The sequence below is a fragment of the Chenopodium quinoa genome, unplaced genomic scaffold (assembly GCF_001683475.1).
Source record: "Chenopodium quinoa cultivar QQ74 unplaced genomic scaffold, ASM168347v1, whole genome shotgun sequence".
Taxonomy (NCBI): domain Eukaryota; kingdom Viridiplantae; phylum Streptophyta; class Magnoliopsida; order Caryophyllales; family Amaranthaceae; genus Chenopodium; species Chenopodium quinoa.
Window position 1 is genome coordinate 428,986 of NW_018742684.1, and position 15,064 is coordinate 444,049.

A 15,064-nucleotide genomic window follows, 5' to 3' on the forward strand; every position below is an offset into this window, starting at 1 on the left:
TAAAAAACCATTTAGAAATGCACATTTTACATCCATCCAAAACAACGTGAATCCCATATAAGCAGCAAAAGCAATAAGTAAACGAATAGCCTCTAACCTGGCTACTGGAGCAAATGTTTCTTCATAATCTATTCCTTCTTGTTGATTGAAACCTTGTACAACCAGTCTTGCTTTATTTCTGACAATAATCCCATGCTCATCCAGCTTGTTCCTAAACACCCACTTTAAGCCTATTGTCTTCTTATTTTTAGATCTAGGTTCCAGATGCCATACTTTATTTCTTTCAAACTCATTTAGTTCAGCTTGCATAGCATTAATCCAGTCTACGTTAGTTAAAGCTTTAACATAATTCTTAGGTTCCATAGAAGAAAGGAATGCATAGAATGCACAGAAGTTCCTAAGCTGAAATCTAGTCTGAGTTCCTTTTGTAATATCACTCATGATTGCATCTACAGGATGTGATTTATGATGTTTCCATCGTTTAGGTGTAAAGTCCTTCACTGGATACAATTTTTCCTGATCATTGTTGACTGGTTCTTCTGTAGGAACTTGTTCTTGAGCCTCAGTTGGAACCTCAACAGGATTCTCCTCATTCTGATTTTGATCTTGTTCTTGAGTAGGAGTTCCTGGAGCATTCTCCGTTTCTGGTTCTTCATTTGCTTCCAGATTCGTTTGCTCACCAATTTCCACTTGCTGCTTCTGCAATGATGTTAATTTTTCATCTGGATCTGTCTTGCGGACAAGTCCAATTTCGAAATCATTATCACACTCCTGTACATCATTTAAAGACTGTTCAGTTTCATCAAATATAATATGTACAGATTCCTCAACACACATTGTTCTTTTATTATAAACTCTATATGCTTTACTATTAGAGGCATATCCTAAGAATACAGCCTCATCACTACGTTCATCAAACTTTCCCAAGTTCCTTTTACCATTGTTATGAACAAAACATTTACAACCAAAAGATCTAAAGTAAGAAATATTAGGTTTTGTCCCTTTGATCAACTCATAAGGGATTTTGTTGGTGATGGCTCTAACTGATACTCTGTTAAGAATATAGCATTCTGTATTCACTGCTTCTGCCCAAAAGTTCCTAGGCAAACCACTTGAGATCAACATTGTTCTAGCCATGTCTTCAAGGCTTCTGTTCTTGCGTTCCACCACTCCATTTTGTTGAGGGGTCCTTGGGGCAGAGAAGTTGTGATCCATTCCATGCTCAGTGCAAAATTCATCAAATTTTGAATTTTCAAATTCAGTACCATGATCTGATCTGAGTTGTATCAATGGATTACCTGTTCTTTCTGTTCTTTCTTTACAAAAGCTACAAATTCATCAAACGTTTCATATTTACTAACAAGAAAGAAAACCCAAGTAAACGTTGAAAAATCATCAACAATAACCATAACATATCTCTTACCACTTCTACTTTGGATTCTCATAGGACCACATAGATCCATATGAACAAGTTCCAAAGGTCTTTTGGTACTTACCATTTTCTTGGACTTAAAAGAAACTCGAGTCTGTTTTCCTCTAACACAAGCATCACACACTTTGTCATACAGGAACTTAATACATGGAAGTCCTTCCACTAATTCCTTGGATCTCAATTTATCAAGTAGAGTAAAGCTTGCATGTCCAAATCTCTTGTGCCATAATAAAGGATTATTCTCAATGACACTAAGACATGTTAAACTGCTATTAAAACTTCGTTAAGATCAATAACATATGTGTTACCTTTACGAGTTCCTTCTAAGATGATGTTCCCAGTGTCATTGTGAATGATTCTGCACTTATTAGAAGTAAAGCTTACGGAGTTACCTTTGTCACAAAATTTTGAAATACTCAACAAGTTGTGTTTGAGACCCTCGACCAAAAATACATTATCAATAGCATAGGAACTTGACCTTCCTACTTTTCCAATAGCAACTATATCTCCTGTCATGTTATCACCAAAGGTCACAATTCCTCCATATTAGGCATCCAGTGAGAGAAATCTAGATTTGTCTCCAATCATGTGCTTAGAACAACCACTGTCGAGGTACCAAGTGTTGTTCCCCCTCACTGGAACCTGCATGAGAAATCAAACATTAGGTTCAGGAACCCAGGTTTCCTTGGGTTCCTGTGTAACAACAATAGGTTTATTCTTTTCAATCCAAATCTGTTCTACATGCTTTTTGTTTTTCTGTGTACTCTTTTCTTTCTTAGGACACTTAACTTTTTTGTGTCCAGTATTCCCACAGAATTAACAAACTATACTACTAGGCAGTTCAACATACTTCTTTTCCTTTTGAAACTTCCTTTTAAAACCCAAACCTTCTGTTCTTTTGGTTTGAGCTTTGGTGATCCAATCTAGAACTCTGTAGTCTACAGGTTGTTTGCCTTTCCTAGCTTTCTCAAGTTCCCCCTCAATTCTTGCCTTATTCGCTTTTATATCTTCCAAATCAGATTTTAGTTTTTCAAAATTCGGATATTGAGCAAGTGGAGAAACTTCAGAATCAGGAGCATTGAGACAGAGTTTCATCAAGGATAGTTCCACATTCAACATTATGTTATCATGTTTCATCCTGTCTATAGTCCCTTTTAAATAATTATTATCATCAAACAGACTAAAGAATCTATATTGAATATCAAATTTTAAATTATCAACCCACTCATTGTTTTCTTTAAAAGTAACCAAAGCTTCATCACTTTTATGTTTAGCTTTATGCAACTCTTTAAGTTCCTCTTGAATTTCTAAAACGGCTATTATTAGGTTTTCTTTAGAGAAATTTCTAAGTTCTTTTTGAGAAAACCATACCTCAGACTCTAGTTCCTTCAGCTTTGCCTTTTCATCAATTTTAGCCATCAAGCACAGATGGGCAGTTTCTTCTGAAGGTTGGTCTTCTTCTTCCTCTGAATCTGAATCTCCCCAAGCAGCCAGCATGGATTTCTTCACGTTGTCCTTGGTGAAGTAAGGTTTATAGACTCTTGACTCTTTGGATTGCTCCTTGCCCTTTGTCTTTCCTTTCTCACCATCTGGTAACGGAAAATCTTTAATGAAGTGATCTTTCGACCCACACTTGAATCAAGTTGTGTTTCTGGAACTCGCATATTTCTTGTTCCTATCAAACTTCTTGTAGTTCATCATCCTTTTGAACTTTCTAACTAGCATTGCCATTTCCTCTTCATCGGCTTATGATTCCTCTGAGTCTTGAGCCTTAAGAGCAAGACTCTTGTTTTTGGAACTTTCAAAGTTGGAACTCAGATGTAATTCATGAGTTATCAATGATCCAGCTAGTTGTTCCATGTTGAACTTTGTGAAGTTCTTAGCTTCCTGCGTGGCAGTAACCTTTGATCTCCATCGTTCATCTTATGGCAGACTCCTCAAGATTTTCCTAGCCTGTTCATCAATAGGAATGTGTCTGCCAAGGGAATTCAGTTCACTAATAATATCATTGAACCTAGTAAACATTTCCTCTATAGTTTCCTTTGATTGCATTTCAAACCTTTCATATCTAGACACAACAAATCAATCCTAGAACGTTTTACCTCATTTGTACCTTCATGAGTTACTTCTAGTAGATCCCAAATCTGTTTAGCAGACTTGCATCCCATGATACGATTATGTTCATGAGGTCCAAGTCCATAGTGCAAATACTTTATTGCAAAAGCATTCAGTTCAAGTTTCTGATAATCTTCTTTATTATAATCAGAAATAGGTTTAGGAACTACCTCTTTCTTTTCATTGGTTATGGTTATTTTAAAATCACCAGCTTCAATAACACGCCAAACCTGGTAATTTTCTGCCTTAATGAAGATCTCCATCCTGTTCTTCCAGTAGGTGCAAAACTTACCATTGAACATGGGTGGACGTTGGGTAGAATACCCTTCTTCAAGTTTCTCCTTGTAATTCATCTCTCCCGGAACTTACTCAGCAAAGTTATTCGCTTATACGAGAATACCTTGCTCTGATACCAAATGTTAGTTGAGACGATTAATACAAGAGGGGGGGGGGTGAATTGTATTGAGTTCCTAATGACTACTTTTTGAGGATAAATAAAACAATGCGTATAGGAACTTAATAAAACACACAGATTTTACGAGGAAATCTTCCAGGGCCCAATTGGAAGTAAAACCTCGACCCTACCTTAGGGATTTCAAACACAAAACACTTCACTATAATAGGGCAAACACCAAGTTACAACCTATTAGACACAAACCTTTATTTCACAAGTACCTCACTGGACTTGCTACTTGATAGGACCCTATCCTACCCAATCTAAGCACCACACTTAGATTTACTCGTACCACCAAAGTACTACACGTACTGCCAAAGTACTAAATACCCGTACCACCCCTGTACAAAACTCACATCCTCACCAAGAAGCTAACACAAAACTGTATGTAACACAAACTATAAATTTCACCCAAATAACCCAACCAATACAAATATAAGACGCCTATTATGATAGGTAAGCAATGCACGAAATCCAAAACTAATATGATAAGTTAGAAGCTTGGTAAACTTACTCAATTAAAGCACTGTGATTTCTCCACGCATAAACTCACAAAAACCTAAATCATTTTGCTCTCTACTATTTATACAAGTAACACTTGTATAGAAAGTAGGTTTTCTAAAAAGATAAATATGTTATCTTAACTTATCTTTTAAACACGGTTTTAGCAAATCAAGTGGAATAAAATCTTTTCCGAAAATAAGTATAAAAAGATATTTATTAAAAAGACTTATCTTTTTAACAAATCGACTTTAGAGAAAATAATCTTTTTAGAAAATCTTTTCCTAAAATCTATCTTTTATTATTTTTCATATTTATTTTATTTACCAAGCTAATTTATCACGTTTCTAATAAATTTCGTGCACTAACCTACTTACCATATTAACAATAATTTCTAAGATAAAACCTTAACTATTATTGTTGCGCCGCACTTTGATCAGGTAAATTACTTGGGCTCCAAGCATATCAAGTTCCACCTAAGAACTTAACTGCTAGTCTTCAAGTTCCTGTTAGGGAACTTAGTTCTTGTTAGAGAACTCTTCCTCTGATTTGTTTAACTTCTTCAAATAAAGATCTTCTTCAAGTCTTCTTAGTTTCAGATGGTTCTTCAATCACCAAGATCAATCTGCACCTTGACTAATCACACACTAGAAAATCTTTATTAGTTGAGTTTGCTTTTAGTTCAAGTTCCTCATCATCAAAACCATTATGCTTCAACAATTTCCCCCTTTTTGATGATGATAAGCTTAAGCAAACTCTAAAACAAGTTAAACAAAATAGAAGGTCGTATTTTTTATTTATTGACAAAAAGTAAATACTCACAGAACAAAAATTAAACTAAAATCAATAAAAACAAAAATAAGCAAAAACAGAAATAAACTAAAAAATAAACTACTCCAGCATCATGTCAGAGAAATTTCTGATACTTTATTAACTAGAACCCAGAACAACTATAGCTTCCAAGTTTGCTTCTTCTTTGACTACTATTAAATACGAAATCCAATTGATGTTTAAGTGCAATGGATTTTACATGGAGTTTTTTTTTTATTATTATTTATTTATTTTTTAAGAAATTCGGCTGAGATCAAGATTAAAATATTACTCGTATTAATTGAAAACGTTTTGAGTGAGATATTAATAATCTAATACTACAATCTGACATTGTTAATCTAATGTCTAACATTAATAATATAATATCTAACATGAAAAATTGGACCAGTCCGACTCACCCAATTTTTTTCGTTATTAAAAATTTAAATAAAATGATGTGGGAAAAAAATTATTTGCCTTCAAATCAATAAAAGTCTGAAAACTTTGAAAACATAAAATAAAAAATAAAAAATAAAAAAGGGCCGGAAGGTAATGGTGATAGAGAATATCCAATAGATTATTCTCATCCTTTTAAGAAAATTATGGTAATTTAGCTATCAAATAAAAGCTAAGAAAAGATTGAAAACACACTTTGCCTCTTTCTTGAGAATTGCTTGTAAACACCATTGAAATTGTCATATATTCCCTACATATATAGATACCTAAAGTATGTATCCAAAGTTAGTTAAAGTGATACAATAAGCAGTAAGCCAATAATCAAACACTAGTCTCCAAAGTAGACTAATTAAGGATTTCGTGAAATCTACGTTTTAAATACGACCACATACTCGTATATGTATGTATGGATGGTATCAAATTCATTTTTGCTTCTAATAAAAATTCAGTGTGTAGCAGTGCATGTAGATGGATTACTAGTAACGTAGTAGGTTTGGACTTGGTATGTAAAAGCAATATTGGAGGAATTAAGAAAATAAATTAAACCGATGTTAATAGTTGCTGAGTAGAAATTAAAGGCAAATTTTGGTGACCTAGTGACTATGCAATATTTATTCTAGGAGTTAGAATTTGTTACTCACTCCTTTGATTTGTCGTTGATGCATGAACTTAACGTCAATTAGAAAATTTGATATGTCAACCTCATATAGAGGAAATTTAAACTTGGCATGCAATTGTGGCCAATTGGTAGCGAACTAAGCTCTAGAGCGAGCTAGATCGAGTATCGGACATCTATTTAATACTTTGCATTGTACATTCTTTAATTTAATTTATGCCAGGTTCATTTAGGGAGATTGAGATAATGTTATTATGGAGATTAATATTTGAGACTATAAATATATAATTTTTAAGCATATAATTGTTAAATTATATTTTTGCCATACGCACTCAACCAGTGAATATTATAGGCTATAAATATTATGGAAATTTCTGATACTTTCACTCCTCGAATATTGTTTCGTTCTCTTTCTAAGTATTGTGTTGGTGGGGATTAAAGTGAGTTTGGATCTCAATCTCCACAAATAATCAAATGCATGCTAAACAAACAAGTGATGTAATATACATGTTATTTTTTATTTTGGGATTACTTATCTAATCTAGTCTTATCTCGATCTCGATCATCTCTCTAAGCAAAAGTTATAAATTAAAGATTACATGCATTAGCTTAGATTATTAGCAATTCAATAGAAGCATTTCCCTTATTTTTATGAGACATGAGATTATTTAATAGGGTTGATAGGTATGTATCAAAACCCCTTTAGCTTAATCGATCTTACCAAAATAATATTTTGGGAGGTAGGTTGCATGCATAAGGGTGGCAGAATGTTAAAAGTCATTGTTACCTAACTTATTCTTATAATTAACATGCCAAAAATAAAAGTTATGAAGATTAAAATTAATAAAATCTCACCACTAATTATCCACCCCCATCCCATGCACTGCACCTTTTAAATAATCTCGATAATAATTATCCCCCTAAACTAAGTGATTGTTTTTTATTTATTTACTAGTTAAAGTCCCGTGCAATGCACGGATTTTAATAACTTATATAGCGAATTACAACATTAATTTAACAATTATATGCTAAAAAAAAAGAATTACTGTAAAGTATATACATTCAAAAATATTTCGGTTGAGTGCGTATGGCAAAAATATAATTGCTAAAATGGAAAGTAAATATTATAGGCTATAAATATTTTTCATAAGGAAAGATAAAGAGTGGAAGGGAAATTTTTAACCAGTGAATGACATGTGTCATCACTGGTTTCGCTTTTAGTATTAAGTTGATTGATTATTGATATATAGCGAATTACAACATTAATTTAACAATTATATGCTTAAAAAAAAAAAGAATTACTGTAAAATATATACATTAAAAAATACTTCGTTTGAGTGCATATGGCAAAAATATAATCGCTAAAATGGAAAGTAAATATTATAGGCTATAAATATTTTTCATAAGGAAAGATAAAGAGTGGAGGGAAAATTTTTAACCAGTGAATGACATGTGTCATCACTGGTTTCGCTTTTAGTATTAAGTTATTGATTAAAAGAAGCAAGCTAGTGAAATTAGTGTTTAGGGCATGTTTCGATTGACTTAACTCAGTTGAACTGAACTGAGCTGAACTGAACTTATTAATTAGTGATTTTTAACTACGGATTAGTGATCTTTGATTATTTATTGATTATTTATTACTATACATATGTGTATATACAAATGTACATATTATTATTAATAATATTATTATTATTATTAATTATTGATTATTATTATTATTATTATTATTATTATTATTATTATTATTATTTATCACTTATTATTATTATTATTATTATTATTATTATTTTTGTTGTTATTATTATTATTATTGTTGTTGTTGTTGTTGTTGTTGTTGTTGTTGTTGTTGTTGTTGTTGTTGTTGTTGTTGTTGTTGTCGCCGTTGTTCTAATAAGAGCTTAAAAGAATGAAATTTGGCTTTATATCATTAGCAATATTATTTGACATAAATTAAGAACTGAACTGAACTGAATTGAATTGAATTTTAACGGAAGAGAACAGACCCTTAATAGATCGAATAATATAAATGGATAATGGTTTTCTTGTGTATTTTCATTTCCTACAATTTGATTAAACAAATTAAAGACAATTCACTTATTTTACTTTGTATTTGATATAAAAGTTGTCCCAATTTTGAGAAGTAAAACGAATTTTCTAACAAGGTTAATTTCATTCTCATTATTTATTCTGTCAATCAAAATAGAAAACGACGTATATGCCCACATTAGGTTAATGTGTGATAATTAATGTGATACTACGTACTTACATTGTTTATGCATCTTCTATAAAAGCCTAACATTGGTATTAATAATGTAAGCTTCTATTGGCTATTGGCAGGAAATAATGAAATTTTTACGTAGTTTTTGTTGGCAAGGATTTCTACGTATTTGACTATGGCATGCAGATGAATTGACGTCATAGATCAGTTGTTTACCGGTTTGAACGTGTTTCACATAACAATGACTTTGACTAATTAATCACATTGATTGACGCTAAAATAAATTATAAATTTTTTTTTTTAATAAAACACCTAATGCACCTTATTTCAATTTGTACTTCTCACTTCTCAAGTTCTCAGAGTCAATAATGTCATCTGATAGATAATATTCATAGAATATTTCTCATCCTAGGTTTAGGATATATTTTATATAAGATTATTTTTGATATTTGTACATATCTTATAGTTACCTAATTAGGTTTCTCATTGTAACCCTATAAACAAGGGCGGAGCCAGGGGGCTGATGGAGGCCCGACCCCCCGGCCCAATCGCCAACCCCTTTATGTTTAAACCTGGCCCCCTAAATAAATAGTATAAAATGTTAATTTCTGCATAGTTATAGTGATGTTAAGTTATTAGCTCAACTGGTTATACCCCTATACTTACCAACACTAGACCCCAGTTCAAATCTTATAAGTCTCTATTTTTTTTTTTAAAAATAAAAATACAATAAGAAAAGCAGTATGTACAACTATACATTACTATTTTTCTTAATATATAGTATAAGTCTTAACCCCCCTAAATTTTATTTCCTGGCTTCGCCCCTGCGGCCCTTCCTATAAATATTGATCAATGGAAATCACTCGAATCAAGGAGTTTACATTATCTAACAGTTATTAAGGCTTAAATACTTTGTGTTTAATGATTTTGAGACTCATAAAAGGTGAATTTTAGAAGAAAAAAAAAGAGATACTTCCTCCGTTCCAGTAATATTGCAATAAAGACGAAATTACGTATCACAAATCACATTTTACATGTTAAATATTTATAATTGTATAAGAGTAAAAAATATAAAAAGTTTATATTATGAAAGTATTTTACGAGACGAATCTAACAAGATCATATATGACTATAACTTAACGTATAAATCATACATTATATGATCAAACAATGGTGTTAAATGTAAAAGTCCAATTATTACTATATTTTATTGAAGCGGAGGATATGTGAAAGTGTGGCCGTGTGGGTAATTAAGGACCATAATATTGAGATGTACTTTTGGAAATGCAAAAGTTGGTGGGCTGTACCTTGCAAAAGCATTGGGTGGGCCCAATGGAATTTTATGTAAAATAAATCTTCTAGAAGCCCACCTACCCAACGATCTATCTCGGCCTTCCTCTTTCAATCCATATCATCCTGCATCTTTTCAGGATTCAACGTAATAATGTTCTTACCATTTTATACAAAAAAAAAAAAAAAAAAAAAAAAAAAAAAAAAAAAAAAAAACGTATATACTTGTCCAATATTTATGAAAATTGTATGGTTTTTGGCTTGACAATTTTTTTTATGGTTAGAATTTAGAAAGAGGTTAATCAGTCAGGAAAAGTCATATGATGGAAAGATTGCTAGCTATTTGTTCTTTAGTATAACAAATAAACAAGGTTAATTAGTGGAATACTTTCATTATTTTGGGGCTAGCCAATAAAGGTCATAGGATAAAGATCACGTTTCAACACATTATACACGCAACATGCCATCTTAAGATGCTTGGTCTAGCCCTTTACAAATTTTATGGTTTCTATTTATTTATTTTTTAATTTTGTTTTTATTTTTTTATATTTTATTTTTATTAGTAAATTTAAATGAATGCGGAATGGCTAGGAAATTTAATGCTTTTTTTTAATTTAATTTCTTACGGAGTAACATTATATGAAGTATATTTAATTTAATTGTATACATGTATGTATAATGTATGTATATATATGTATACTTTTTTTTTTTTTAAGGTAAGGAGAAAGACCCTACCGAACACAGTTTTTTTGGTTCGGTATTTGCGGGTCAAAAACTTTGAGAGTGAGGGGAATGGTAAGGGATCCCCACCCTCAAAGTGTCTCTATTGGGGATTAAACCCCAACTCAAGGTTAGAAGATGACAATCTTACCACTAAACCAAGCTTAGCTTGGTATGTGTATATATATATGTATACTTATAGTAGCTAGGCTTGTTCCTAATTCCTATGGGTGGGGTTGAACAATTGTTTCTGAGTTCTTTTCAGCATAGTATTTCCATTTTTGCGGGCCTTGATGTAATTTGACTTTTTGATTAATATTAATCCCCACGTTTCTATCAAAAAATGTAAATCTTCAAGCATTTATTTTTAATGAAAACCTACAATCTTTTTAGTGAAAAAAGAATATGGAATTCAACTATTTAGTTCATTAAAATTTTGAAGTGAGGTTCTATGTACAAAAATGTGGTACAAAAATGTTGAAATTATTCAAGGGCTACACAATATAAGTTTAAAAATTGGTCCAAATTCTAATGAATTGATTGATAATTTTAACTTTTATAGCAAGTGTCAATTGTTGGCTTGTCAAATCATTCTCACATGCTATTAAGATTCGGAACTTGAAATATTGTTTAATCATAACATTCCATGTTTTAATGTTTACATTTACAAAAGTCAATGATTATTGATAATTAATGATTGCCTACATGTCACTGCAAGTTCTTCCGAAATAAGGCTTCAATTTGGCTCCGTGTATAATTAATACGGAGTATGTAATGTAATATAATGTCAAAATTAATTTTGTCATTTTTAGTGCTGCAACTTTAGTACGTAGCCGAAAGTTTGATTATGAGTGGTGTAAATTTTACTTAATTAGTTATTCAGTGCTTATTAGTTTCGCATTAATCATCATTCAGTAATAAGTGTTGAACATTCTTCATCTTCAATATTGTGCTTGTTTATGCATGTCATGCAAATAAAGGTTAGACTCCTTAGAGAATTGCCATTTTAATCCCGTAGTCGTAGTGCGTTTAATTAAGTTTCATCATACTCTTACTTTCCAACACATTTAAATTAAACTTGCAGTCCGTCATAATTAGAGTGTGTAGCATGCCGTATAAAAAGTACTCTTAATTGATATAATGTCATGACTTACAACTGAAAAGCAAATTAGTTTTTACAAATCAAAATTGACAAATTAAATGGAAGCACCATACAATTAAAATGAATATTTCAACTTCAATGTACAAAGCACAGTAGACTTCAACAACAATTTGCAACGTTCTCTAAAAAAAACTAGTGTGCAATCGTAAGATTTCTCTAAATTAAATAGAAAAACTGGCAAATAGAAGCAACATAATGAATTATTTAACTTCAAAGCAAATTAAACATCGACAACATTTTGCAATCCTATAAAAATATTGGGAAAACAAAAAAATGATTACAAGTACAAAATTAGTCAACCCTTTGTATGCTTTTTCCTCCCAAAGAAGTCAACTTTATTGCAAAATAAGGGTCGAAGATAAATTCTAATTTTGATTTAGTTGCCTATGTTCTACTGGTTACAATAAAATAGATTATGCAATTGCAATAATTTTTATTTATGATATGCTTAGAGGTGATGGCAAGTAGCGTCTAAGCTCTAATTGCAAATTGTTTGAGTATTACATATAACATTAATGTGAACATGTTGTGCTAAGCAGACTACAACTGTAACTCAAAAAAATCAAATTTGACATTTATTATATTAATAAACAAGCAATTATGTGTCACTTTTAGCAAACTATATATATTACCTTATTAAGAACACTTAATTATTAAGAATTAAGAAATACTTATATAATCATCAAAGTAATGATGAGCTGAGGAGTACAATATAAAACATGATGTTTCTTTTCATATGGTAAATACTTATTTAGGTCAAAGGAATGCATACAAATGTGGGTTATAATTAATAATCTGGTTTTGACTTATTATAAGTTGTTAAAACTTATTTTACCATAACTTAACTAGACATATGTATTTTGTCTTATATATTCGTCTATATATTCGAGCTTAGTTTACTTAATACCGTATGCAGTTTATACTTCATATTGAACTTGTAACTTAATTAGTCTTACACTTGTATAAATCAAAATAAAGTAATTTTGTTTGAAATAAGTCAAATTCATATGACTATAATACATCCTAAACTCACCCCTTTACTATAGATGTCTACCATGTTATCTGTTTAATTTATGGGTATATCCAAGACTTGATATCAATTTGGTTTTATCATCTCAATTTATCTTTTTTTTTTTTAGAAAGTCAACAAACCCTTTACCGCAGATCATATCATCTAGCATAGTCAAAAAATTATAAGGGAACTACAAAAATCTGAGATCAAGTCTTATATTTTTTGTATAATCATTTATCGTTTAACTCTTTTAAAATAACATTTAACGGGTAATTCCAAGTTTCTCTTCTTGATAAACAAGGAGTGTTTCTCAAGAGGGTAATTTCGTACATTTTCGCAAGAATATGAGGGTAAATGAGACTTTTTTGTTTGACTCACTAACTTTTCATCAAACTGTCGTTAAGTCTCAATTTTGATGGAGGAATGCTAAAGAAATCAACCAGTGAAACTTTACCCAGGTTACCTACTCAATTTACCCAATTTGGGCAGCGAGTGGTGGTGTTTTACGAGCACAATAGCTGAAATTTGAAATATATAGTCTGTATTTTCTGTGAAGAACACCCAAAATCCGAAGATCCTCTTCAATGGAGTTTCAGAAGCTCAAAGGCTACTTCAATGGAGGAAGATGACACCCTTACCCTTTGGGGTTGATCTTGCCCTTTTTTTCTCCCATTTATTTTAGGGTTTTCGTTTTATTTGGCGACGAAGCCACCAGAATGGTGGTGTTGGTGGGGATGGGTGAGGATGAAAGCTTGAGCTCCTTTAATGGCTGATGTGAGAAAAGGAAGAAGAAGAAGAATAACGTGTGGTTGTAGACGCTGTCGAATTGGAGGAAACCCAGTTGCTGAGGAAGTCGAAGGACATTTATGCCGTTAATTTCACCATTTGACGCCGTCTTGATTAGTCCAAGTCAGCAAATATAGTGGATGTACAGATAACACTTATTCTGATTATAATAGCATTACTTTACAATTCCCAATGCATTTTAATTACAAAAATGCCATAAGAGATACACTTCTTGTTTATCAAGAAGAAGAGGAACTGGGGCACGCCTACATTTAACTCTTTTAAAATAAAGAGAGTACACTACATTTTTATTTTTGTAATGTAATTATGGTTAGGGAAACACATTTTAAGAAAGAAAGTAAATGTATGAGGGATAAGCTACCAAAACTACATACTTTACTATTGTTGGTGATTGGGTAACAGTTGCAAATACTTCCTATAAAATATTATTAAGGATAAAATGGATAATATATTACTAGGATATCAAAAACTGAACACACCAAAAATGGGACTAATATACTTTCACAATGTGAAAATAGGCAATCATACAATTTTAAAGGAAATATCTGATTTTTTTTTTCTTTCCATGATGAGCCACAATCTAACTATATAAGGCAATACAAACTACAACCTATCGATTGTATTCACAAGCCACTATTTCATTCTTCATCAAAAGAAATTGAACACCATCCTAAGTACAAAATCATTGTTATAATAGATGGGAGAGAAGCCTAAAATCCCACAAACCAGAGCCAACAACGAGGTTCTATCTTAAAATCAATTAGCAATAAGAGTAGTTGTCCAATTGATCGCTTGGGTTATAAACAGAAAACCCTTTGCTTTCTTGTTCAATGTGAGACAAAAACTATTTACACTTGCACCTAACAAAAGGGGAGTTACTTAAATGTACGTTTGAGAAAGTCTTTTGAGTTTCTATCTAGTGTGCTTGACCAGATGAAGTCGTGAAGAAGGGTACTTGCGTTTGATAAGTAGGGGTTAGGGGTTTTTCGGCTTCCACGACTCCGATTCCATTTAAGTAGAGAGTATAAACTTCTCAGGGTTAATCCTAGTACATCAAGTGTTATTATTAGATATATAAGATTCTTTTGTGTATTTCTTATTTGTGAGTTTTGAGGGAGATAACATTAGAATTGTGAGCGATAATCAATATAGTTTTTGTGATTGGTCCGAAAGTCAGTGACAGATCTAGAAAATTTATTTAACGGGGTCAAAATACATTTGATAAATTTTAAAAAGGTTAAGTGGATAAATTTAATAGGAAAAAACTCAATTTTATAAGGGAATTTTTTTCTCATGATTAAGTGAGGTCACATGATCCCACTTGCCATAAAGCGCAAGCTGTTCTGAATCTACAATCTGTTTTCCTTAAGATCAATAAAAATATTACTCTTATCTTTTCATAAACGTAGCTAACATGCTGTTGATAAGCCATAAAATCATGTACTCCTTCCGTCTCTTTATTACATGT